Below are 27,983 nucleotides of genomic sequence, written 5' to 3'. Positions count from 1 at the left end.
TGTATACGCTACGAGAGGGGAGGGGCGGGGGGGTTGACAATTAAAGGGACCACATAGAAAAGCGGTGCCGTGACTGTGTGCGGAGCGATTCCCCAATCCCTTTAAATTAACCCCTGAGGCTCCGGAGCATCTGCCATATAATTCTGCGGCGGAGCTGCATTTGATGCATCAGTCATTATCCCCCATGTTGTATCACTAAATTATGTATCCGGCTCTGACGGTAGGTGGGGGGGGGGGGAGGCTGCGGCAGCCAATGGGAGGAGAGGCCGGGGCTGGGAGAGGCCGAGGCGTCAGATGCCTCCCTGTGATGTGATGATGCAGGGGATGAGGATGCTCTGAGGCAGCAGGAAGGGAGACGCCACTGTCTGAGGAGCGGGGATCCCCAGCAAAAGGTAGGGATCAGGGGTAGGGGGGGGGGCAGGTGCACCCCTGTGATACTACCAGGGGGTGCACAGTGTCTATGTATCCGGATCCGTCACCCTGCACTGGGGTTACACAGGGACAGCTCTGATTCACCTTCCCTATAGATATACATGGAGATGTAGCAGAGCCGGGCGTTGCGAGGCTCCGGGATCCACGTACGGAAAGAAAATGGACATCATTCAACATGTGTCACCGAGAGCTGATGATCCCTATGCACAGTAACATGTGACATCGCCGGTGTAGCAGAGCCGGGTTTGTTACCCGGTGCTTGTGGCAGGTGATAACAGTGTTAGAGTAACTCACACAAAGAGATGAAGAATGACATAACCAGCTCTGCTACGTGGGGTGTATTGTCATCATCATGGACTCAAGGCGACTGTACACATGTACATAGATGTAGCAGAGCTGAGTTAGTCATAGAGCACGAGGTATGTACAGTTATATAGAGATGAAGCAATAAGTTTGTCTTCCTGAAGGCACCACTAGGACGAGCTCATTACAGTATATTATAGTATCCGAGTATCTCATCTGCTCCCGAGCTCCCTCTACAGGTGGCTGTATGCAGGAAAAAATGTATCAACCACCTGCTGCTGAGAGGGATCATGAAGGAGTTATATTCCTGTACATAGGGGGCAGTATTATAGCAGTTATATTCCTGTACATAGGGGGCAGTATTATAGTAGTTATATTCTTGTACATAGGGGGCAGTATTATAGCAGTTATATTCCTGTACATAGGGGGCAGTATTATAGTAGTTATATTCCTGTACATAGGGGGCAGTATTATAGTAGTTATACTCTTGTACATAGGGGGCAGCATTATAGTAGTTATATTCCTGTACATAGGGGGCAGTATTATAGTAGTTATATTCCTGTACATAGGGGGCAGTATTATAGTAGTTATATTCTTGTACATAGGGGGCAGTATTATAGTAGTTATATTCCTGTACATAGGAGGCAGTATTATAGTAGTTATATTCTTGTACATAGGGGGCAGTATTATAGTAGTTATATTCTTGTACATAGGGGGCAGTATTATAGTAGTTATATTCCTGTACATAGGGGGCAGTATTATAGTAGTTATATTCCTGTACATAGGGGGCAGTATTATAGTAGTTATATTCCTGTACATAGGGGGCAGTATTATAGTAGTTATATTCCTGTACATAGGAGCAGTATTATAGTAGTTATATTCTTGTACATAGGGGGCAGTATTATAGTAGTTATATTCCTGTACATAGGGGCAGTATTATAGTAGTTATATTCTTGTATATAGGGGGCAGTATTATAGTAGTTATATTCCTGTACATAGGGGGCAGTATAATAGTAGTTATATTCCTGTACATAGGGGGCAGTATTATAGTAGTTATATTCTTGTACATAGGAGGCAGTATTATAGTAGTTATATTCCTGTACATAGGAGGCAGTATTATAGTAGTTATATCCCTGTACATAGGGGGCAGTATTATAGTAGTTATATTCTTGTACATAGGGGGCAGTATTATAGTAGTTATATTCTTGTACATAGGGGGCAGTATTATAGTAGTTATATTCTTGTACATAGGGGGCAGTATTATAGTAGTTATATTCCTGTACATAGGGGGCAGTATTATAGTAGTTATATTCTTGTACATAGGGCGCAGTATTATAGTAGTTATATTCCTGTACATAGGGGGCAGTATTATAGTAGTTATATTCCTGTACATAGGGGGCAGTATTATAGTAGTTATATTCTTGAACATAGGGGGCAGTATTATAGTAGTTATATTCTTGTACATAGGGGGCAGTATTATAGTAGTTATATTCTTGTACATAGGGGGCAGTATTATAGTAGTTATATTCCTGTACATAGAGGGCAGTATTATAGTAGTTATATTCCTGTACATAGGGGGCAGTATTATAGTAGTTATATTCCTGTACATAGGGGGCAGTATTATAGTAGTTATATTCCTGTACATAGGGGGCAGTATTATAGTAGTTATATTCTTGTACATAGGGGGCAGTATTATAGTAGTTATATTCTTGTACATAGGGGGTAGTATTATAGTAGTTATATTCCTGTACATAGGGGCAGTATTATAGTAGTTATATTCTTGTACATAGGGGGCAGTATTATAGTAGTTATTTTCTTGTACATAGGGGGCAGTATAATAGTAGTTATATTCCTGTACATAGGGGGCAGTATTATAGTAGTTATATTCCTGTACATAGGGGGCAGTATTATAGTAGTTATATTCCTGTACATAGGGTGCAGTATTATAGTAGTTATATTCTTGAACATAGGGGGCAGTATTATAGTAGTTATATACTTGTACATAGGGGGCAGTATTATAGTAGTTATATTCTTGTACATAGGGGGCAGTATTATAGTAGTTATATTCCTGTACATAGGGGGCAGTATTATAGTAGTTATATTCCTGTACATAGGGGGCAGTATTATAGTAGTTATATTCCTGTACATAGGGGGCAGTATTATAGTAGTTATATTCTTGTACATAGGGGGCAGTATTATAGTAGTTATATTCCTGTACATAGGGGGCAGTATTATAGTAGTTATATTCTTGTACATAGGGGGCAGTATTATAGTAGTTATATTCTTGTACATAGGGGGAAGTATTATAGTAGTTATATTCTTGTACATAGGGGGCAGTATTATAGTAGTTATACTCCTGTACATAGGGGGCAGTATTATAGTAGTTATATTCTTGTACATAGGGGGCAGTATTATAGTAGTTATATTCTTGTACATAGGGGCAGTATTATAGTAGTTAAATTCCTGTACATAGGGGGCAGTATTATAGTAGTTATATTCTTGTACATAGGGAGCAGTATTATAGTGGTTATATTCCTGTACATAGGGGGCAGTATTATAGTAGTTATATTCCTGTACATAGGGGGCAGTATTATAGTAGTTATATTCTTGTACATAGGGGCAGTATTATAGTAGTTATATTCTTGTACATAGGGAGCAGTATTATAGTAGTTATATTCCTGTACATAGGGAGCAGTATTATAGTAGTTGTATTCCTGTACATAGGGGGCAGTAGTATAGTAGTTATATTCTTGTACATAGGGGGCAGTATTATAGTAGTTATATTCTTGTACATAGGGGGCAGTATTATAGTAGTTAAATTCCTGTACATAGGGTCAGTATTATAGTAGTTATATTCTTGTACATAGGGGGCAGTATTATAGTAGTTATATTCTTGTACATAGGGGGCAGTATTATAGTAGTTATATTCTTGTACAAAGGAGGCAGTATTATAGTAGTTATATTCCTGTACATAGGGGGCAGTATTATAGTAGTTAAATTCTTGTACATAGGGGCAGTATTATAGTAGTTATATTCCTGTACATAGGGGGCAGTATTATAGTAGTTATATTCTTGTACATAGGGGGCAGTATTATAGTAGTTATATTCCTGTACATAGGGGGCAGTATTATAGCAGTTATATTCTTGTACATAGGCGGTAGTATTATAGTAGTTATATTCCTGTAAATAGAGGGCAGTATTATAGTAATAATATTCCTGTACATAGGGGCAGTATTATAGTAGTTATATTCTTGTACATAGGGGGCAGTATTATAGTAGTTATATTCCTGTACATAGGGGCAGTATTATAGTAGTTATATTCTTGTACATAGGGGGCAGTATTATAGTAGTTATATTCTTGTACATAGGGGGCAGTATTATAGTAGTTATACTCCTGTACATAGGGGGCAGTATTATAGTAGTTATATTCTTGTACATAGGGGGCAGTATTATAGTAGTTATATTCTTGTACATAGGGGCAGTATTATAGTAGTTAAATTCCTGTTCATAGGGGGCAGTATTATAGTAGTTATATTCTTGTACATAGGGAGCAGTATTATAGTAGTTATATTCCTGTACATAGGGGGCAGTAATATAGTAGTTATATTCCTGTACATAGGGGGCAGTATTATAGTAGTTATATTCCTGTACATAGGGGGCAGTATTATAGTAGTTATATTCCTGTACATAAGGGGCAGTATTATAGTAGTTATATTCTTTTACATAGGAGGCAGTATTATAGTAGTTATATTCTTTTACATAAGGGGCAGTATTATAGTAGTTATATTCCTGTACATAGGGGGCAGTATTATAGTAGTTATATTCCTGTACATAGGGGGCAGTATTATAGTAGTTATATTCCTGTACATAGGGGGCAGTATTATAGTAGTTATATTCCTGTACATAGGGGGCAGTATTATAGTAGTTATATTCTTGTACATAGGGGGCAGTATTATAGTAGTTATATTCCTGTACATAGGGGCAGTATTATAGTAGTTATATTCCTGTACATAGGGGCAGTATTATAGTAGTTATATTCTTGTACATAGGGGGCAGTATTATAGTAGTTATATTCTTGTACATAGGGGGCAGTATTATAGTAGTTATATTCCTGTACATAGGGGGCAGTATTATAGTAGTTATATTCTTGTACATAGGGGGCAGTATTATAGTAGTTATATTCTTGTACATAGGGGGCAGTATTATAGTAGTTATATTCTTGTACATAGGGGGCAGTATTATAGTAGTTATACTCCTGTACATAGGGGGCAGTATTATAGTAGTTATATTCTTGTACATAGGGGGCAGTATTATAGTAGTTATATTCTTGTACATAGGGAGCAGTATTATAGTAGTTGTATTCCTGTACATAGGGGGCAGTAGTATAGTAGTTATATTCTTGTACATAGGGGGCAGTATTATAGTAGTTATATTCTTGTACATAGGGGGCAGTATTATAGTAGTTATATTCTTGTACATAGGGGGCAGTATTATAGTAGTTAAATTCCTGTACATAGGGTCAGTATTATAGTAGTTATATTCTTGTACATAGGGGGCAGTATTATAGTAGTTATATTCTTGTACATAGGGGGCAGTATTATAGTAGTTATATTCTTGTACAAAGGAGGCAGTATTATAGTAGTTATATTCCTGTACATAGGGGGCAGTATTATAGTAGTTATATTCCTGTACATAGGGGGCAGTATTATAGTAGTTATATTCTTGTACATAGGGGGCAGTATTATAGTAGTTATATTCCTGTACATAGGGGGCAGTATTATAGTAGTTATATTCCTGTACATAGGGGGCAGTATTATAGTAGTTATATTCTTGTACATAGGGGGCAGTATTATAGTAGTTATATTCCTGTACATAGGGGGCAGTATTATAGTAGTTATATTCTTGTACATAGGGGGCAGTATTATAGTAGTTATATTCTTGTACATAGGGGGCAGTATTATAGTAGTTATATTCTTGTACATAGGGGGCAGTATTATAGTAGTTATACTCCTGTACATAGGGGGCAGTATTATAGTAGTTATATTCTTGTACATAGGGGGCAGTATTATAGTAGTTATATTCTTGTACATAGGGGCAGTATTATAGTAGTTAAATTCCTGTACATAGGGGGCAGTATTATAGTAGTTATATTCTTGTACATAGGGAGCAGTATTATAGTAGTTATATTCCTGTACATAGGGGGCAGTATTATAGTAGTTATATTCCTGTACATAGGGGGCAGTATTATAGTAGTTATATTCTTGTACATAGGGGCAGTATTATAGTAGTTATATTCTTGTACATAGGGAGCAGTATTATAGTAGTTGTATTCCTGTACATAGGGAGCAGTATTATAGTAGTTGTATTCCTGTACATAGGGGGCAGTAGTATAGTAGTTATATTCTTGTACATAGGGGGCAGTATTATAGTAGTTATATTCTTGTACATAGGGGGCAGTATTATAGTAGTTATATTCTTGTACATAGGGGGCAGTATTATAGTAGTTAAATTCCTGTACATAGGGTCAGTATTATAGTAGTTATATTCTTGTACATAGGGGGCAGTATTATAGTAGTTATATTCTTGTACATAGGGGGCAGTATTATAGTAGTTATATTCTTGTACAAAGGAGGCAGTATTATAGTAGTTATATTCCTGTACATAGGGGGCAGTATTATAGTAGTTATATTCTTGTACATAGGGGCAGTATTATAGTAGTTATATTCTTGTACATAGGGGGCAGTATTATAGTAGTTATATTCCTGTACATAGGGGGCAGTATTATAGCAGTTATATTCTTGTACATAGGGGGTAGTATTATAGTAGTTATATTCCTGTAAATAGAGGGCAGTATTATAGTAATAATATTCCTGTACATAGGGGCAGTATTATAGTAGTTATATTCTTGTACATAGGGGGCAGTATTATAGTAGTTATATTCCTGTACATAGGGGCAGTATTATAGTAGTTATATTCCTGTACATAGGGGGCAGTATTATAGTAGTTATATTCCTGTACATAAGGGGCAGTATTATAGTAGTTATATTCTTTTACATAGGAGGCAGTATTATAGTAGTTATATTCTTGTACATAAGGGGCAGTATTATAGTAGTTATATTCTTGTACATAGGGGGCAGTATTATAGTAGTTATATTCTTGTACATAGGGGGCAGTATTATAGTAGTTATATTCCTGTACATAGGGAGCAGTATTATAGTAGTTATATTCCTGTACAGAGGGGGCAGTATTATAGTAGTTATATTCTTGTACATAGGGGGCAGTATTATAGTAGTTATATTCCTGTACATAGGGGGCAGTATTATAGTAGTTATATTCCTGTACATAGGGGGCAGTATTATAGTAGTTATATTCTTGTACATAGGGGGCAGTATTATAGTAGTTAAATTCCTGTACATAGGGGGCAGTATTATAGTAGTTATATTCCTGTACATAGGGGGCAGTATTATAGTAGTTATATTCCTGTACATAGGGGGCAGTATTATAGTAGTTATATTCCTGTACATAGAGGGCAGTATTGTAGTAGTTATATTCTTGTACATAGGGGGCAGTATTATAGTAGTTATATTCTTGTACATAGGGGGCAGTATTATAGTAGTTATATTCTTGTACATAGGGGGCAGTATTATAGTAGTTATATTCTTGTACATAGGGGACAGTATTATAGCAGTTATATTCCTGTACATAGGGGGCAGTATTATAGTAGTTATATTCTGTACATATGGGGCAGTATTATAGTAGTTATATTCTGTACATAGGGGGCAGTATTATAGTAGTTATATTCTTGTACATAGGGGGCAGTATTATAGTAGTTATATTCTTGTACATAGGGGGCATTATTATAGTAGTTATATTCTTGTACATAGGGGGCAGTATTATAGTAGTTATATTCCTGTACATAGGGGCAGTATTATAGTAGTTATATTCTTGTACATAGGGGGCAGTATTATAGTAGATATATTCCTGTACATAGGGGGCAGTATTATTGTAGTTATATTCTTGTACATAGGGGGCAGTATTATAGTAGTTATATTCCTATACATAGGGGGCAGTATTATAGTAGTTACATTCCTGTACATAGGGGGCAGTATTATAGTAGTTATATTCCTGTACATAGGGGCAGTATTATAGTAGTTACATTCCTGTACATAGGGGGCAGTATTATAGTAGTTATATTCCTGTACATAGGGGCAGTATTATAGTAGTTATATTCTTGTACATAGGGGGCAGTATTATAGTAGTTATATTCTTGTACATAGGGGGCAGTATTATAGTAGTTATATTCCTGTACATAGGGGGCGGTATTATAGTAGTTATATTCTTGTACATAGGGGCAGTATTATAGTAGTTATATTCTTGTAGATAGGGGTCAGTATTATAGTAGTTATATTCTTGTACATAGGGGCAGTATTATAGTAGTTATATTCTTGTAGATAGGGGTCAGTATTATAGTAGTTATATTCTTGTAGATAGGGGGCAGTATTATAGTAGGTATATTCTTGTAGATAGGGGGCACTATTATACGGGTTCTATTGAGTTTTTATTATATAATAGAGAGGAAGTTTGTTACAGATTATTTTGGGTTAATATATAAGTTTGTGGTTATGCTATCACTATATAGGAGCAGATTGGCTGATGGGTAATTTCTGTTTCTTGTCCTCCATGTTGTCCTTCTAGTCTTAACCTTCCTAATGTTGCAGTGGAGACTCCGGGAGACATAGATTTTGGCCGCAGTTGACAGTATAATATATTTATGAAGCTATTTAGCTAATGAAATCACATATTGATCCTTACAGTCATGGTCTTTACTTACTGAGACCTCAGCAACTAATTTTAAGAAGTCCAGATCTCCGGCTGCAGGAGGCGAGGGCTGGGTGCTCTCAGCCAATCACTAAGCCAATCTGTGGGGGAATGAATTGCTTCTAGAAAATGAGAAAAAAAATTACCTTTAATTTTTCATTTCAGAAAAATCTGATTAATAATGCAGGAGATGTGCGTCAGGCAGGGCATCTGTGACATCACAGGCATCACTGGGGGGTGTGGCCTAATCGGGGGACACCATGTGTTCAAAACATGTTTACAACAAAGTCACATGGTCTGGTTGATGCCCACAAGTGGCCAATAGGGATCCGTTATTTTCCTTATAGGATAACATGAGAAATATCCAGATGGGGAGGAAAATTAGGTACCGCGATGGGCACCGCACTGACCCCATCATAACAATTTTTACAGGGCATTCTCCCTACATGGCGTCTCTTTTGTATTAGAACATTTTTTGGATTGAATCAGGGTACAATCGATTTCCGAGTTTTAGAAAAAATAATTTTCAAATTAATTCTTACTTTTCAAGACGGATCTAGGACATGGTTGGTGTTCCAATCTGTTACAGCATATGGTGTGAAAAGATGTGTATCAGCACTAGGAGTGTTTTTTATTACTTTTATGTAAATTTATCCGATTACGATGACAGAGACTTACAAAATACGTTCCCGGAAACTGCATAAGGGATTTTTGTGTCTTGATTTCGTGGTCAATTTTGTGGACTTCTCGGCTGGAGCTGTCAATGACAGATGCCGTGCAGAGTGGATTCCCTTGGCTGAGCTTAGGATGTGTTTCGTGGAAAGCTGGGTGGGTTCATCTTGCTTCTGAGCTGAGGTGTAAAGGTGTGGTTTGAGTGATGGAAGGGGGAGCCAATCAGTTTTGAGGGAATGCTTTGAAGGGAACCTGTCACCACATTTGCACATATGCAGCCAGTGACAGGTTCCTATAGACCTCACAGAAGTCACATTTTATCTTATATATCTAGGGGGCGTGTCCTGCTGAGCTGGCCGCCCCCCCCCCCCATCTAATCCTCCCCATGCCTCCTAATTGGTCAAGGTTCATGTCATGTGACATCATCTCAGGTCCTTTAGCTTCTTAATAATAGCAAACTGTACCCCATGCATGTATCCGATCACATGAAGTCACTGCAGCCTCCATGGACTTCTACTCCTACTGTACACTATGTATGTGATCACATGAAATCACAGCAGCCTGCATGGACTTCTACTCCTATTCATCCTCCATGGAGGCTGCTGTGATTTCATGTGATCGCATACATAGTGTACAGTTTGCTATTCTTAGAAGTCTGAAGGACCTGCGATGATGTCACTGGTCACATTTCATGAATGTAACACAAGGCACCGTATAAAAAAAAAAGGACACAATGGGGCAGATTTACTTACCCGGTCCATTCGCGATCCAGCGTCGCGTTCTCCGGTGCCGATTTGGGTCTTCCGGTGATCCACTAAGGTCGTGCGCCCAATCTCCACCAGTTGTCGCTTCTGCGCTGAAGTCCGTCGGAGTACACTGGAGTTCACCAAGCTGTCCTGGGTGCAGGTAAGTGCGTGTCGAGAGACACATTTTTAAAAAAAAAATTCTGCGGCCTTTCTGAATCCGTCTGGTTTTCTGACGGCCACGCCCCCCAATTTCCGTCGCATGCATCCAGGCGCCGATGCGCCACGATCCAATCGCGTGCGCCAAAAACCCGGGGCAATTCGCACAAATCAGTAATTTTCAGGAAACCCGACTAAAAAAAAAGCGATTCGGGCCCTTAGTAAATGACCCCCAATATTTCCCATCTGTACATAGAGCTTTATATGTCTGTAGTTGAATATTAGCAGACGGTCCCTAAGTACAAGGGGGCAGAGCAGTGATTTGAACAAACACAGAGCTGTCAGTCAGAATAAGAGGGCGTGGTTCACTGCCAGCCTGAGAGAGAGAAGAGTCACAAAGTCCAGACATGAGTCACAAATTAAAGTACAGTGCCCCACTGGCAGCTAATTTTAGGTGATATGGGGAGATATGGGGAGATATGTAACCCTTTATCACCAGGCATTGTTATTCAGGGTGGTCAAAATCTGGTGACAGGTCCTCTATAAATATCCAATCCTCAGTTCACTCAGGGCTGGTTATACTTTCTCCTGTGATTCGTCTTACCAGTGTATGTTTGTGTTTTGCTTACCTGAAACCTGTACCTGAGTTTTGATCCTGTCTAATCCAGAACCCTGAACCCCAACTTGAGGCAGAACCCTGTATCCTGCCTGATCTAAAATCTTGAACCCCATCATCATCCAGAACCCTGAAGCTGTATCTGACCCTGAATACTGCCTAATCCAGAGTCTTGAACCCAAAGCCTGATCCAGGACCCAGAGTCTGTACCTGAGCCTGGAACCCTGAGCCACAACCTGATTATGAAACCCAAACCTGTTTCTCTGCCTGTATCCTATCTGATCCGGAACCCTAAACTTGTACCTGAGCCTGTATCCTGGATCCCCAACCTGAAACTATACCCAGAACCTGCACCTGAGCCTGTATCCTGCCTGACCTGAAACCCTGAGCTCCAACCCAATTTGGAAACCCAGCGCTACAAGGGTATTCCAAAAAACCTAGACGGTTCTACTAAAAAAAAAGAGGACAACACAACACCTTTCCCTTTAATTTTTTCTGTACCTATCCCTTTAACCGCTCGGTGGTTAAGAAACCATATGGAAGTTTTGTAACGAATCCTAACTCCTAATTGAAACTACACAATGTCAGTCTGCAGCCGTAAAGGTCAACAATATTGTTATGCCGCAAAAAGTCTGTTTATAAACGCGATTCGTTATACCGATATATCGTGTATCAGCGTCACCTCATCTTTATTGAATCAGCCGTGTCATTTTGGCAGCAGTTCATAAAATAAAAGCGGATTCCCCTGCCAAGAAGAGAACGAGCTGGCGGAACATTGGAGATGAGAAAGAAGAACAGCGAAAAAGAGAGAAAACAACAGTATAAATACATAGAATTCTATCTGAGACGGAATACATCCATCATGTTATATTCCTGTACATAGGGGGCAGTATTATAGTAGTTATATTCCTGTACATAGGGGGCAGTATTATAGTAGATATACTCTTGTACATAGGGGGCAGTATTATAGTAGTTATATTCCTGTACATAGGGGGCAGTATTATAGTAGTTATATTCTTGTACATAGGGATCAGTATTATAGTAGTTATATTCTTGTACATAGGGGGCAGTATTATAGTAGTTATATTCCTGTACATAGGGGGCAGTATTATAGTAGTTATATTCCTGTACATAGGGGGCAGTATTATAGTAGTTATATTCCTGTACATAGGGGGCAGTATTATAGTAGTTATATTCTTGTACATAGGGGGCAGTATTATAGTAGTTATATTCTTGTACATAGGGGGCAGTATTATAGTAGTTATATTCTTGTACATAGGGGGCAGTATTATAGTAGTTATATTCTTGTACATAGGGGGCAGTATTATAGGAGTTATATTCTTGTACATAGGGGGCAGTATTATAGTAGTTATATTCTTGTACATAGGGAGCAGTATTATAGTAGTTATATTCCTGTACATAGGGGGCAGTATTATAGTAGTTCTATTCCTGTACACAGGGGGCAGTATTATAGTAGCTATATTCTTGTACATAGGGGGCAGTATTATAGTAGTTATATTCTTGTACATAGGGGGCAGTATTATAGTAGTAATATTCCTGTACATAGGGGGCAGTATTATAGTAGTGATATTCTTGTACATAGGGGGCAGTATTATAGTAGTTATATTCCTGTACATAGGGGGCAGTATAATAGTAGTTATATTCCTGTACATAGGAGGCAGTATTATAGTAGTTATATTCTTGTACATAGGGGGCAGTATTATAGTAGTTATATTCCTGTACATAGGGGGCAGTATTATAGTAGTTATATTCCTGTACATAGGGGGCAGTATTATAGTAGTTATATTCTATTACATAGGGGGCAGTATTATAGTAGTTATATTCTTGTACATAGGGGGCAGTATTATAGTAGTTATATTCCTGTACATAGGAGGCAGTATTATAGTAGTTATATTTTTGTACATAGGGGGCAGTATTATAGTAGTTATATTCCTGTACATAGGGGGCAGTATTATAGTAGTTATATTCCTGTACATAGGGGGCAGTATTATAGTAGTTATATTCCTGTACATAGGGGGCAGTATTATAGTAGTTATATTCTTGTACATAGGGGGCAGCATTATAGTAGTTATATTCCTGTACATAGGGGGCAGTATTATAGTAGTTATATTCTTGTACATAGGGAGCAGTATTATAGTAGTTATATTCCTGTACATAGGGAGCAGTATTATAGTAGTTATATTCTTGTACATAGGGGCAGTATTATAGTAGTTATATTCTTGTACATAGGGGGCAGTATTATAGTAGTTATATTCCTGTACATAGGGGGCAGTATTATAGTAGTTATATTCTTGTACATAGGGGGCAGTATTATAGTAGTTATATTCCTGTACATAGGGGGCAGTATTATAGTAGTTATATTCCTGTACATAGGGGGCAGTATTATAGTAGTTATATTCTTGTACATAGGGGGAAGTATTATAGTAGTTATATTCTTGTACATAGGGGGCAGTATTATAGTAGTTATATTCCTGTACATAGGGGGCAGTATTATAGTAGTTATATTCTTGTACATAGGGGGCAGTATTATAGCAGTTATATTCTTGTACATAGGGAGCAGTATTATAGTAGTTATATTCTTATTCCTGTCACACATACTATACTGGTAGCAGTCTCTTATACTTTGTATACACTCAATCCGTCCCCTATAATAAACATTTCATTAGGATAAGACGTCAGCTCTATAATTAGTTCCCTCATTGTCAATAATAGATGTTTGCTCTTTATTGTAGAGAAGATCTCATACTGGAGCCTCTATAGGGAACAAAGAGACGCAGGCAGGAGTCTATTCACAGAGGGAAGTCAGCAACAGGGTATGGATTTACAGACTCCACATGCAGCAACCTATAGTAAGATATTTACATAAGAATCACTAATTATAACCTCTGTGTCTCTAGCAGTAGGACGGTTCTTCCGAACTCTCCTGGACCATGAATAGAATGCGATTATTGATTGCAGTATATACTGACACCGATTCCGGTAGAGCTGTAGAATGACAGGAGAGGCATGTAAAGGGTTACTGAAAGATAGATTTGCATGATAAATGTTGGCACAGATGATTCCAGGTCGTCTTAATTTTAATTATAATATTTTGCCACCGCTTAGACGTGTGTTTCTGTGATTTCACACTGCTGACAGTTACATTCTGTAATTTCACAGTTTCCCAATTATCGCCTTCTATTAAAAGAAGTGGCAATTGTCAAGGAAGCCGCAACATTCTGCCGGGATGAGAGCAAAGGATGTGGGGTCAGGTTGTAGGATTTTCTTGAAAAGATGATTAAGGGTGAAGGCAGTTCCTGGAGAATGTACAGTAATGCAACCCCCAAACCCCCTAACAGCTGGTAACCCCACTGTGTCATATTCTTATTATCCTGTGCTGTGACATCACTGTATTATCCTGTACCGTGACATCACTGTGTGTATTATCCTGTGCTGTGACATCACTGTATTATCCTGTACCGTGACATCACTGTGTGTATTATCCCTGTACTGTGACATCACTGTGTGTTATCCCTGTACTGTGACATCACTGTGTGTATTATCCCTGTACTGTGACATCACTGTGTGTATTATCCTGTACTGTGACATCGCTGTGTTTATTATCTCTGTACTGTGACATCACTGTGTCTATTATCCCTGTACTGTGACGTCACTGTGTGTATTATCCCTGTACTGTGACATCGCTGTGCGTATTATCTCTGTACTGTGACATCACTGTGTGTATTATACCCCTGTACTGTGACATCACTGTGTGTATTATCTCTGTACTGTGACATCACTGTGTGTATTATACCCCTGTACTGTGACATCACTGTGTGTATTATCCCTGTACTGTGACATCACTGTGTGTATTATCTCTGTACTGTGACATCACTGTGTGTATTATCCCTGTACTGTGACATCACTGTGTGTATTATCTCTGTACTGTGACATCACTGTGTGTATTATCCCTGTACTGTGACATCACTGTGTGTATTATCCCTGTACTGTGACATCGCTGTGTGTATTATCCCTGTACTGTGACATCAATGTGTGTATTATCCCTGTACTGTGACATCACTATGTGTATTATCCCTGTACTGTGACATCGCTGTGTGTATTATCTCTGTACTGTGACATCACTGTGTGTATTATCCCTGTACTGCGACATCACTGTGTATTATCCCTGTACTGCGACATCACTGTGTATTATCCCTGTACTGTGACATCACTGTGTGTATTATCCTGTACTGTGACATCACCGTGTGTATTATCCCTGTACTGTGACATCACTGAGTGTATTATCCCTGTACTGTGACATCACTGTGTGTATTATCCTGTACTGTGACATCACTGTGTATTATACATTTGGCTGCTGTATACCCTGATGCTGTGGACCTCTTTTCCCAGATGTCTAATCCCTCATTGTGTTTGACACTGGTTCCTGTTTCCTCTAAACAATGCGGCATAATCTCCCAGTAATGGATGATCATGGATCACTTTCTGCTCTTTTGTCCAGTGACATTTACAGCTCTGACATTTGGCTTCCTGCTCCCTGTGAAGGGAGAGGATTAGCTCCTAATTGTAGGCAGTGTATGGAGTGACCCTCCTCCTGTAGGACGTCCCCTGCTGTGCAGGTATGGATCTGCTATATGGCGGTTCTGAAATTCATCGTCATATTACAAATTGGGCTTCATTTTTCAGCCTGATCTAACAGGCCTTGTTGCCCATGGCAACCAATCACTGTTCATCTGTGATCTTATATACTGCTTTAAAAAAATTAAAGCTGCGCTGTGATTGGTAGGTACAAACAACATTGGCTTTATGATTATGAATGCATAATCTGTTTTATATTTGGGAATCCACATGGCAGCAATTTTAGATCCATTTTTGTGTAACACTATATAGGCTTTAGTTGTGTTCACTGACTAACAGGCCTCGTCACTCATGGCAACCAATCGCAGTTTAGCTTTCATCTCCTATTATCCTTTGTAAGCAGGAAGCTGTGCTATGATTGGTTGTTTCAAAAAAAGATGGCTCCAACTGCAAACTTTAGACTGTGTTCAATACTTCATATTAGGCTTCACTGTCTAACAGGCCGCATTGCCCATAGCCACTAATCGCAGTTCAGCTTTCAACTCTTTCGCTGGTCTGCAGTAATGAAAGCTTCTTTGCGATTGGTTACTAGGTTTAATGGGTGCTAGTGTCAACGTATCAAACATAGAACAAAAAGTCATTAAAAAAACAAAAAAGGGAATCTTTAGCTTTTTCCTCCATATGTAGGGTATATTGCGGTATATCTGGGCTTACAGCAAACACATACTGCGAAAGACCCTGAATGAAGGTTATGGGGTGGTCAGGTGGACCCCTTTATACTATGAGGTTTGCCATGTATAAGGGGTATATAATATGTGTCAGGTCCCTTAAAGACTTTAGGAATTCCTTCTGATTGATATGACGTTACATAGTACAGACAATACTGAGCCCCCAGGATGGCTGATACACACCGGGGTCTGCCGGGTAATTACAATCCACTTTATAGAAAGGGAGCTAATGGCTCATCTGACCGTGGGGGATCTCCGCACTTATACGGACAGGCTACCCACAATGCACCTGGCCACCAATTTAAGACGTCTCGCTTCAATGGAGACGCAATGAATTGTTTCACTTTAATAAACTCTCCGGATCTCGGTGGGAGACGGCGGCTTACATCTCATCTCCTCAGATTGTGTCTTTCACATCAATCTGGGTTTTGTCGGCATTATTCTTTATCTTCTGTGCAAAGAAAGGAGCGAACAGCAGCACAGAGTATTTCAGGGGTGTGTATACTGGTTTTCAAGGAGGCAATGATATCAAGTCTTGGGATGATAAGGGCTGGATCTGACGGGGGCCAAGTGAGTCAAGACAAACAGGAGGAAGGAGTGTCCCAGCAGCGCAGAGTATTTCAGAAGATGACGTATGCTGATCTTGTAAATGCTGATCACATGTAGCTTTGTCTAATGAAGGGTTGAAGGTCAGTAGGGGTCATTATCGGGGTCACCTCCATTCACTGTGTATGAGGGTGCAGCCCCTGACACGGTTGCCGCCATCTGGACCTGCCGCTATTCCCTGTGCCATGTGGTCTACAGAGGGAACGCACTGTAATCTCCCCGCAGGGATCTCCAGACTGAGAAGATAGAATCCTATACATGAAACAGGTGGATCAGTATGAACAATTCAACTTTACATCTCGTACGCCCTCCTCATTCAGGATCATTAAAGAATTCATGCTGCTAGTAAAGGCAGTAATGTAGATAGCATTCTGTAGGGGGGACCAATACTTATGCAATTACCCATATCAGTCATTGACAGATGCCCAATCTCCTGGAATTGTATTCTTCCAGTGTACGACACATAAATCCAATCCCGGAAATGAGAGAAATCCCATAGGAAGCCGCGATCGCTAAAAAGGACAAATCCAATCCTGCTTAATGGCCGCCAATTTATTACCTCCAGGTACAAGGAGAGGGAGATTGTTCTGTAATTGCCCCTCAATGGGCTATAAAGGGCCACACACACGCTGAAAGGGTCATGTGACATCTACATGGGGTCTGTACCTATGGAAATATACAAAATTACAACTCCCCCCATTATCCCCCTTTTATAGTGGCAACGACAGACCTAGCACCGGAGCTGCAGTCACACATTCACCCGACTCCTGCTCAGGATTAATGATGCTAAGAGTTCAGTAACAAATCTGACATTTCTTGACTTTGTTGAGTATATTACTAGCGGAGTAATTCTCCAGGGAATGGTCCTCATTATTTCTGTGTGCAACAGCAATAGATTGTTCTATAAAACACTGCTACATGGTGACAAGATTGATTAGTACTGATCCCGACCACCGACCAGACTGCAAGGAAATGTGTAATGGACAAACTGACCGGGAAGAGTTAATACTGCTCCCTATGTACAAGAATATAACTACTATAATACTGCCCCTATGTACAGGAATATAACTACTATAATACTGCCTCCTATGTACAAGAATATAACTACTATAATACTACCCCCTATGTACAAGAATATAACTACTATAATACTGCCCCCTATGTACAGGAATATAACTACTATAATACTGCCCCTATGTACAAGTATATAACTACTATAATACTGCCCCCTATGTACAAGAATATAACTACTATAATACTACCCCCTATGTACAAGAATATAACTACTATAATACTGCCCCCTATGTACAGGAATATAACTACTATAATACTGCCCCCTATGTACAAGAATATAACTACTATAATACTGCCCCCTATGTACAGGAATATAACTACTATAATACTGCCCCCTATGTACAAGAATATAACTACTATAATACTGCTCCCTATGTACAAGAATGTAACTACTATAATACTGCCCCCTATGTACAGGAATATAACTACTATAATACTGCCCCCTATGTACAAGAATATAACTACTATAATACTGCCCCCTATGTACAAGAATATAACTACTATAATACTGCCCCTATGTACAAGAATATAACTACTATAATACTGCTCCCTATGTACAAGAATATAACTACTATAATACTGCCCCATATGTACAGGAATATAACTACTATAATACTGCCCCCTATGTACAGGAATATAACTACTATAATACTGCCCCTATGTACAAGAATATAACTACTATAATACTGCTCCCTATGTACAGGAATATAACTACTATAATACTCCCCCTATGTACAGGAATATAACTACTATAATACTGCCCCCTATGTACAAGAATATAACTACTATAATACTGCCCCCTATGTACAAGAATATAACTACTATAATACTGCCCCCTATGTACAAGAATATAACTACTATAATACTGCCCCCTATGTACAGGAATATAACTACTTTAATACTGCCCCCTATGTACAAGAATATAACTACTATAATACTGCCCCCTATGTACAAGAATATAACTACTATAATACTGCCTCCTATGTACAAGAATATAACTACTATAATACTGCCCCCTATGTACAGGAATATAACTACTATAATACTGCCCCCTATGTACAGGAATATAACTACTATAATACTGCCCCCTATGTACAAGAATATAACTACTATAATACTGCCCCCTATGTACAAGAATATTACTACTATAATACTGCCCCCTATGTACAAGAATATAACTACTATAATACTGCCCCCTATGTACAGGAATATAACTACTATAATACTGCCCCCTATGTACAGGAATATAACTACTATAATACTGCCCCCTATGTACAAGAATATAACTACTATAATACTGCCCCCTATGTACAAGAATATAACTACTATAATACTGCCCCCTATGTACAAGAATATAACTACTATAATACTGCCTCCTATGTACAAGAATATAACTACTATAATACTGCCTCCTATGTACAGGGATATAACTACTATAATACTGCCCCCTATGTACAGGAATATAACTACTATAATACCGCCCCCTATGTACAAGAATATAACTACTATAATACTGCCCCTATGTACAAGAATGTAACTACTATAATACTGCCCCCTATGTACAGGAATATAACTACTATAATACTGCCCCCTATGTACAGGAATATAACTACTATAATACTGCCCCTTATGTACAGGAATATAACTACTATAATACTGCCCCCTATGTACAGGAATATAACTACTATAATACTGCCCCTATGTACAAGAATATAACTACTATAATACTGCCTCCTATGTACAGGAATATAACTACTATAATACTGCCCCCTATGTACAAGAATATAACTACTATAATACTGCCCCTATGTACAAGAATGTAACTACTATAATACTGCCCCCTATGTACAGGAATATAACTACTATAATACTGCCCCCTATGTACAGGAATATAACTACTATAATACTGCCCCTATGTACAGGAATATAACTACTATAATACTGCCCCCTATGTACAGGAATATAACTACTATAATACTGCCCCCTATGTACAGGAATATAACTACTATAATACTGTTTGTTATGTAGTTGTACTTTGAGTATTATTTCTTCCTCGTCTTCTCTTATACTGAGGTTTGGTTTCCTTCATGCCATTAAGCAGAGTGGTGCACGCAGTGGCGGTATTCTTCCATCACAATCAATCACGATGCTGCTGGTGGTCGGGGGATGGGAGATGATGAGTGGAGGAGACATTAAATGAAATGGCTTAATGTAAAACAACATGGCAGCATCATCGTGATCTTCCCTATAATGGGCCAGACATCAGAGTGTAAAATACAGCAGAGCCGGGACGGTACTTTAGGGATTTGTTACCATTTAAAGGGGAACTTCATCTGACTGTATGTAGATGTTTCATGAAAGGTAGACATTTATATAGTAGTTACACAGGCAGAACACTAAGGGTTGTGGTGGAAACTTAAAGTAAAATTACACTGTTCATCCCGATCCTCCTGGTTCATGTGCAGAATACTAGAAATATAAAGTATATGGCAGAGCACTGTATAGATTTGTGCTGTGGATGGGGAGGTAGGCTGAGGGTTAATCCCTGCCCCGGCCCCGGCCTCCTCCTACCCCCATCTATTAGGTGTGACCAGGATTGGAGGTAATTATCCCAATATTGATCCGATTCTGCCGGCCACGTCAGCTCAAATTACCACCGCTCTGCGCTCAGGGATTCCCTAACATTGTGTATACATGACTGCATGCCCCCTGAATACTGAATAACAGTGTGCGTATAATACCGCCATACAGTGCTTACATAACACTGCTATACAGTGCCTCCATATAACTGCTATACATAATATTGCTAAATAGTACCTACATATAACTGCTATACAGTGCCTATATATAACTGCTATGCATAATACTGCTATACAGTGCCTCCATAATATGGCTATACAGTGCCTACATAATACGGCTATACAGTGCCTCCATAATATGGCTATACAGTGCCTACATAATACAGCTATACAGTGCTTACATAATACTGCTATACAGTGTTTACATAATACTGCTATACAGTTCCTACATAATACGGCTATACAGTGTCTACATAATATGGCTATACAGTGCCTACATAATACGGCTATACAGTGCTTACATAATACTGCTATACAGTGTTTACATAATACTGCTATACAGTGCCTACATAATATGGCTATACAGTTCCTACATAATACGGCAATACAGTGCATACATAATACAGCTATATAGTGCTTACATAATACTGCTATACAGTGTTTACATAATACTGCTATACAGTGCCTACATAATATGGCTATACAGTGTCTACATAATATGGCTATACAGTGCCTACATAATACGGCTATACAGTGCCTACATAATACAGCTATACAGTGCTTACATAATACTGCTATACAGTGCCTACATAATATGGCTATACAGTGCCTATATAATACGGCTATACAGTGCCTACATAATACAGCTATACAGTGCTTACATAATACTGCTATACAGTGCCTCCATAATATGGCTATACAGTGCCTACATAATACGGCTATACAGTGCCTACATAATATGGCTATACAGTGCCTACATAATATGGCTATACAGTGCCTACATAATACAGCTATACAGTGCCTCCATAATACGGCAATACAGTGCTTACATAATACGGCTATACAGTGCCTACATAATACAGCTATACAGTGCTTACATAATACTGCTATACAGTGTTTACATAATACTGCTATACAGTGCCTACATAATATGGCTATACAGTGTCTACATAATATGGCTATACAGTGCCTACATAATACGGCTATACAGTGCCTACATAATACAGCTATACAGTGCTTACATAATACTGCTATACAGTGCCTACATAATATGGCTATACAGTGCCTATATAATACGGCTATACAGTGCCTACATAATACAGCTATACAGTGCTTACATAATACTGCTATACAGTGCCTCCATAATATGGCTATACAGTGCTTACATAATACGGCTATACAGTGCCTACATAATATGGCTATACAGTGCCTATATATAACTGCTATACATTATACTGCTATACAGTGCCTCCATAATATGGCTATACAGTGCTTACATAATACGGCTATACAGTGCCTACATAATATGGCTATACAGTGCCTACATAATACGGCAATACAGTGCATACATAATACAGCTATACAGTGCTTACATAATACTGCTATACAGTGCGAATATAATACTGCTATACAGTGCCTCCATAATATGCCTATACATTGCTTACATAATACTGCTATACAGTGCCTCCATAATATGGCTATACAGTGCTTACATAATACTGCTATACAGTGCCTCCATTATATGGCTATACAGTGCGAATATAATACTGCTATACAGAGCCTCCATAATATGGCTATACAGTGCCTACATATAGCTGCTATACATAATAGTGCTAAATAGTACCTATATATAACTGCTATACAGTGCCTACATATAACTGCTATACATAATACTGCTATACAGTGCTATACAGACCACAATATCATCCACATATATCTGCCCAGTACAATCCAGGAATATGAATTTAAATTTATATTCCAGGATTCAAAGCACAGAGCACAGCAGTGTTAGTACTCTTCCCCAGTTAATTCTGTTACATAAATCCACATTTCACGGTCCTGCTGCTACTAACAACATACACAAAGCTATGATTGCACATCTCTCCAGGGACAAAACCTACTAATGGCTGCAGAGAGCACAGAGCACAGCAGTGGGGATCACTTCCACAGTAAATCCTGTGGCATAAATTAAAATTTCACAGTCCTGGTGTTACTAATAATAACATACGCTGTCCAGGGACAATGCATAACACTGTCTGCAGAGAGCACAGAGCACAGCAGTGTGAGGACACCCCCCCCAGTACTTTACTACAATATAAATCCATAACAGCCCTGCTGCTACTAACATCACACATCAGGGTACTAAGAAAACACACAGATCTTCATGGACAATATCTAACACTGTCTGCAGAGAGCACAGCAGGACAAGCCCCCAGTACAATCCTGGAATATAAATCTATATTTCATGGTCCTGCTGCTACTAACTACATATACAAAGCAATTATTATATTCCTATCCAATACCTAACACTTGCTGCAGAGAGCACAGAAGTGTTAGGACACATTACCATTACAGTCCTGGAATATAAATCCATATTTCACAGTCCTGCTGCTACTAACTAAATGTACAAATGTCTGATTACACATCTCTCCAGGGCCAACACCTAACACTTGCTGCCGAGAGCACAGCAGTGTCAGGACACATTCCCATTACAGTCCTGGAATATAAATCTATATTTCACAGTCCTGCTGCTACTAACTAAATATACAAAGGTCTGATTACACACCTCTCCAGGGCCAACACCTAACACTTGCTGCCGAGAGCACAGCAGTGTCAGGACACATTCCCATTAGAGTCCTGGAATATAAATCTATATTTCACAGTCCTGCTGCTACTAACTAAATATACAAAGGTCTGATTACACATCTTGCCAGGGCCAACACCTAACACTTGCTGCAGAGAGCACAGCAGTGACAGGACACATTCCCATTAGAGTCCTGGAAGATAAATCCATATTTCACAGTCCTGCTGCTACTAACTACATATACAAAGGTCTGATTACACATCTCTCCAGGGACAATGTATAACACTGTCTGCAGTTCTGTGACCGGCACCAGAACTGGCACAGTGCTGGGCCACTGCAGTAGTTCTGTGACAGTGAATCACATGGATTTGATGGATGTTGCTGCAGAACTGTGCCTGTGGCTGAACGCTCAGTAGAGAGGAGGCGGATGACGAGAGCTGACAGGACGCCCACACAGCCGCGCCAAGCTGTCCAGCATCTCCTCATGTCCGCGCATCACAAAGTGACAGCAACAGAGGTTCATGTCAGACCCCGGCTCCACCGGCCGCCTTGATGTCTGCTCCTCAATCATTCCTTCTAGATATCTTCAGAGACAAGGAAAAACCCTTTCTATTTAACCATAATCTTATTTCTTGGTTATATCTGTGCCTGGGAAAGTTGGGTGAATTCCAGTATAGCTCCTATAAATACCACGAAGCTTCCCAAAGTCCTAATTCCCTAATTCCTACTATACCATAATATAGGAAGTCTTAGAAAGTTGGATGATAACCACTGAGAGAAAAGCACCCAGCTTTCCCAAAAACAAGCATTTAAAGTGACTCTCTCATCAAATATAAAATACTACATAAACTATCTCATCCGAGAGCTGTGTCCTTCCTGATTAATATGGAGTTTGTATTTTCGAAATCCGTCAAACCATTCAAAAGATACGATCCATTGAAGTTTATATGTGAATTAGCGCCTAACAGGGGGCGTTAACCTTATATGTTCGCTGTGGGAGTGGCTAGAATTTGGTAATTCACATCTTAATTTCATTGAGTCATATCTCTTAAACGGCTGGAAGGATTTTGAAAAAACAAAAGCCAAATTGCTAAGGGTGACAGCGAGAATCACACTAGCTATGTCATAAAGCGATTTGTTCTTAATGAGAGTCCCCCTTAAAGGCAATGTTGATATCTGCTTTGTGGTATCTGTTTAAGGTCACAACCAGCAGTTGGTCCAGGTCTATTTTTACCGCTGAATATAATAATATCTGCAGACACAATGTGAACAGAGCCTTAGAGTTGGTGCATTTGATACAATATCGTTGTCACTCAGCTTTCCCAATATCTTAAAAGTGAAATATGTCTAATTCCCATTTCGTTCCACCCCCAATGAATCCTATTTAAGTGAATAACAAAAGCAGACATTCAATTTAGACTCATATGACAACCCAAACATAGAAGGTAGATCCCTAAAACCACCCCTTTAAGAAAGAAAACAGCAACAACAGCTCTGATTTGTGATTAAATCCTCCCCACCACCACTAGGGGGTGCTTTATGGTGAACTACATATAATATTATCATAACATTCAATGCACAAACAGGATCTGTATACAATAAGCCCCAGAGCTCCCTCTAGTGGTGCCCAATGGTAGTTAGAACTTTGTAACTTTATAAGAAAGAAGTTTGGGCAGAACTTTAGGGGGGGGGGAGTTCAAACATTCCCTTTAAGAGATGTATGTCATATAATTAGGGACATGTTTTTATGTAGTCAATAATGAAGGCAATTGGGATCTAATTTGGAAATGGAACAAGAGCTCGGGCCCCTGAGTCCACCACCAGGGCCCCTTTAGTATCTGGTCTCTTAAGGGGATCGCCCCCTACACATATTCCGTTTACATACGCCCTCCTCCGCCTCAGACATATCGCGCTCCCTCCTGTCTCCAGTGTAACCAGCAGATGGATATAAACCAGTTTAGAAAATTAGGTCAAAAGTGGTAAAAATAAAAAAAAAAATTATATTTTTAGTGATTTAAATCCCTAATCTCAAGACATAAGAGGAAACGCAGGATATTTCCTAAGCTTAACTAAAAGATTACTGCTGTCACAGCGCCACCTATGGGCAGGAGAGGGAAATGCAGATTTGGGAAAATTATCCGTTTACACAGATGTCAGAGAAGCTGCTGTTATACCCAGACATATGTACAGAGCCCCGAGCAACTGATACCATGTGTAACATATATACTACATAGCCTGCACAGAGGGGGAGGGGCAAAACAGGAGCAATAACTATCATCCTGCACATAGGGGGCAGTATTATAGTAGTTATATTCCTGTACATAGGGGGCAGTATTATAGTAGTTATATTCCTGTACATAGGGGGCAGTATTATAGTAGTTATAGTCCTGTACATAGGGGGCAGTATTATAGTAGTTATATTCCTGTACATAGGGGGCAGTATTATAGTAGTTATATTCTTGTACATAGGGGGCAGTATTATAGTAGTTATATTCCTGTACATAGGGGCAGTATTATAGTAGTTATATTCCTGTACATAGGGGGCAGTATTATAGTAGTTATATTCTTGTACATAGGGGGCAGTATTATAGTAGTTATATTCCTGTACATAGAGGGCAGTATTATAGTAGTTATATTCTTGTACATAGGGGGCAGTATTATAGTAGTTATATTCCTGCACATAGGGGGCAGTAATATAGTAGTTACATTCTTGTACATAGGGGGCAGTATTATAGTAGTTATATTCCTGTACATAGGGGGCAGTATTATAGTAGTTATATTCCTGTACATAGGGGGCAGTATTATAGTAGTTATATTCCTGTACATAGGGGGAAGTATTATAGTGGTTATATTCTTGTACATAGGGGGCAGTATTATAGTAGTTATATTCTTGTACATAGGGGACAGTATTATAGTAGTTATATTCCTGTACATAGGGTGCAGTATTATAGTAGTTATACTCCTGTACATAGGGGGCAGTATTATAGTAGTTATATTCTTGTACATAGGGGGCAGTATTATAGTAGTTATATTCCTGCACATAGGGGGCAGTATTATAGTAGTTACATTCTTGTACATAGGGGGCAGTATTATAGTAGTTATATTCCTGTACATAGGGGGCAGTATTATAGTAGTTATATTCCTGTACATAGGGGGCAGTATTATAGTAGTTATATTCCTGTACATAGGGGGAAGTATTATAGTGGTTATATTCTTGTACATAGGGGGCAGTATTATAGTAGTTATATTCTTGTACATAGGGGACAGTATTATAGTAGTTATATTCCTGTACATAGGGTGCAGTATTATAGTAGTTATACTCCTGTACATAGGGGGCAGTATTATAGTAGTTATATTCTTGTACATAGGGGGCAGTATTATAGTAGTTATATTCCTGTACATAGGGGGCAGTATTATAGTAGTTATATTCCTGTACATAGGGTGTAGTATTATAGTAGTTATATTCTTGTACATAGGGGGCAGTATTATAGTAGTTATATTCTTGTACATAGGGGGCAGTATTATAGTAGTTATATTCTTGTACATAGGGGGCAGTATTATAGTAGTTATATTCTTGTACATAGGGGGGAGTATTATAGTAGTTATATTCTTGTACATAGGAGGCAGTATTATAGTAGTTATATTCTTGTACATAGGGGGCAGTATTATAGTAGTTATATTCTTGTACATAGGGGGCAGTATTATAGTAGTTATATTCTTGTACATAGGGGGCAGTATTATAGTAGTTATATTCTTGTACATAGGGGGCAGTATTATAGTAGTTATATTCCTGTACATAGGGGGCAGTATTATAGTAGTTATATTCTTGTACATAGGGGGCAGTATTATAGTAGTTATATTCTTGTACATAGGGGGCAGTATTATATTAGTTATATTCTTGTACATAGGGGGCAGTATTATAATAGTTAAATCCTGTACATAGGGGGCAGTATTATAGTAGTTATATTCTTGTACATAGGACACAGTATTATAGTAGTTATATTCTTGTACATAGGACACAGTATTATAGTAGTTATATTCTTGTACATAGGACACAGTATTATAGTAGTTATATTCTTGTACACAGGGGGCAGTATTATAGTAGTTATATTCTTGTACATAGGGGGCAGTATTATAGTAGTTATATTCTTGTACATAGGACACAGTATTATAGTAGTTATATTCTTGTACATAGGACACAGTATTATAGTAGTTATATTCTTGTACATAGGACACAGTATTATAGTAGTTATATTCTTGTACACAGGGGGCAGTATTATAGTAGTTATATTCTTGTACATAGGGGGCAGTATTATAGTACGGTAGTTATATTCTTGTACATAGGGGGCAGTATTATAGTAGTTATATTCTTGTACATAGGAGGCAGTATTATAGTAGTTATATTCTTGTACATAGGGGGCAGTATTATAGTAGTTATATTCTTGTACATAGGGGGCAGTATTATAGTAGTTATATTCTTGTACATAGGGGGCAGTATTATAGTAGTTATATTCTTGTACATAGGGGGCAGTATTATAGTAGTTATATTCTTGTACATAGGGGCAGTATTATAGTAGTTATATTACTGTACATAGGGGGCAGTAATATAGTAGTTATATTCTTGTACATAGGGGCAGTATTATAGTAGTTATATTCTTATACATAGGGGGCAGCATTATAGTAGTTATATTCTTGTACATAGGGGGCAGTATTATAGTCGTTATATTCTTGTACATAGGGGGCAGTATTATAGTAGTTATATCCCTGTACATAGGGGGCAGTATTATAGTAGTTATATTCCTGTACATAGGGAGCAGTATTATAGTAGTTATATTCTTGTACATAGGGGGCAGT

General features: G+C 38.7%; 1 protein-coding gene across 2 annotated transcripts in view; it reads left to right on the top strand.

Annotated features, from left to right (window-relative positions):
- The first annotated feature begins 200 nt into the window (after positions 1 to 200).
- SYN3 (synapsin III) overlaps positions 201 to 27,983 on the top strand; it is a 221,593-nt gene continuing 193,810 nt past the window's right edge. Inside the window, exon 1 of one of the 2 annotated variants that reach the window (XM_072145126.1) lies at positions 201 to 220. The gene's annotated coding sequence lies outside the window, so the exon portion shown is untranslated. Of the gene's footprint in view, positions 221 to 265; positions 393 to 27,983 lie in introns of those variants that run through there. The other variant, XM_072145125.1, reaches the window with a different exon arrangement.

This window comes from Engystomops pustulosus, chromosome 4 (assembly GCF_040894005.1).
Source record: "Engystomops pustulosus chromosome 4, aEngPut4.maternal, whole genome shotgun sequence".
In the NCBI taxonomy this organism is placed as follows: Eukaryota; Metazoa; Chordata; class Amphibia; order Anura; family Leptodactylidae; genus Engystomops; species Engystomops pustulosus.
This window is presented reverse-complemented; position numbering and strand designations above follow the sequence as displayed.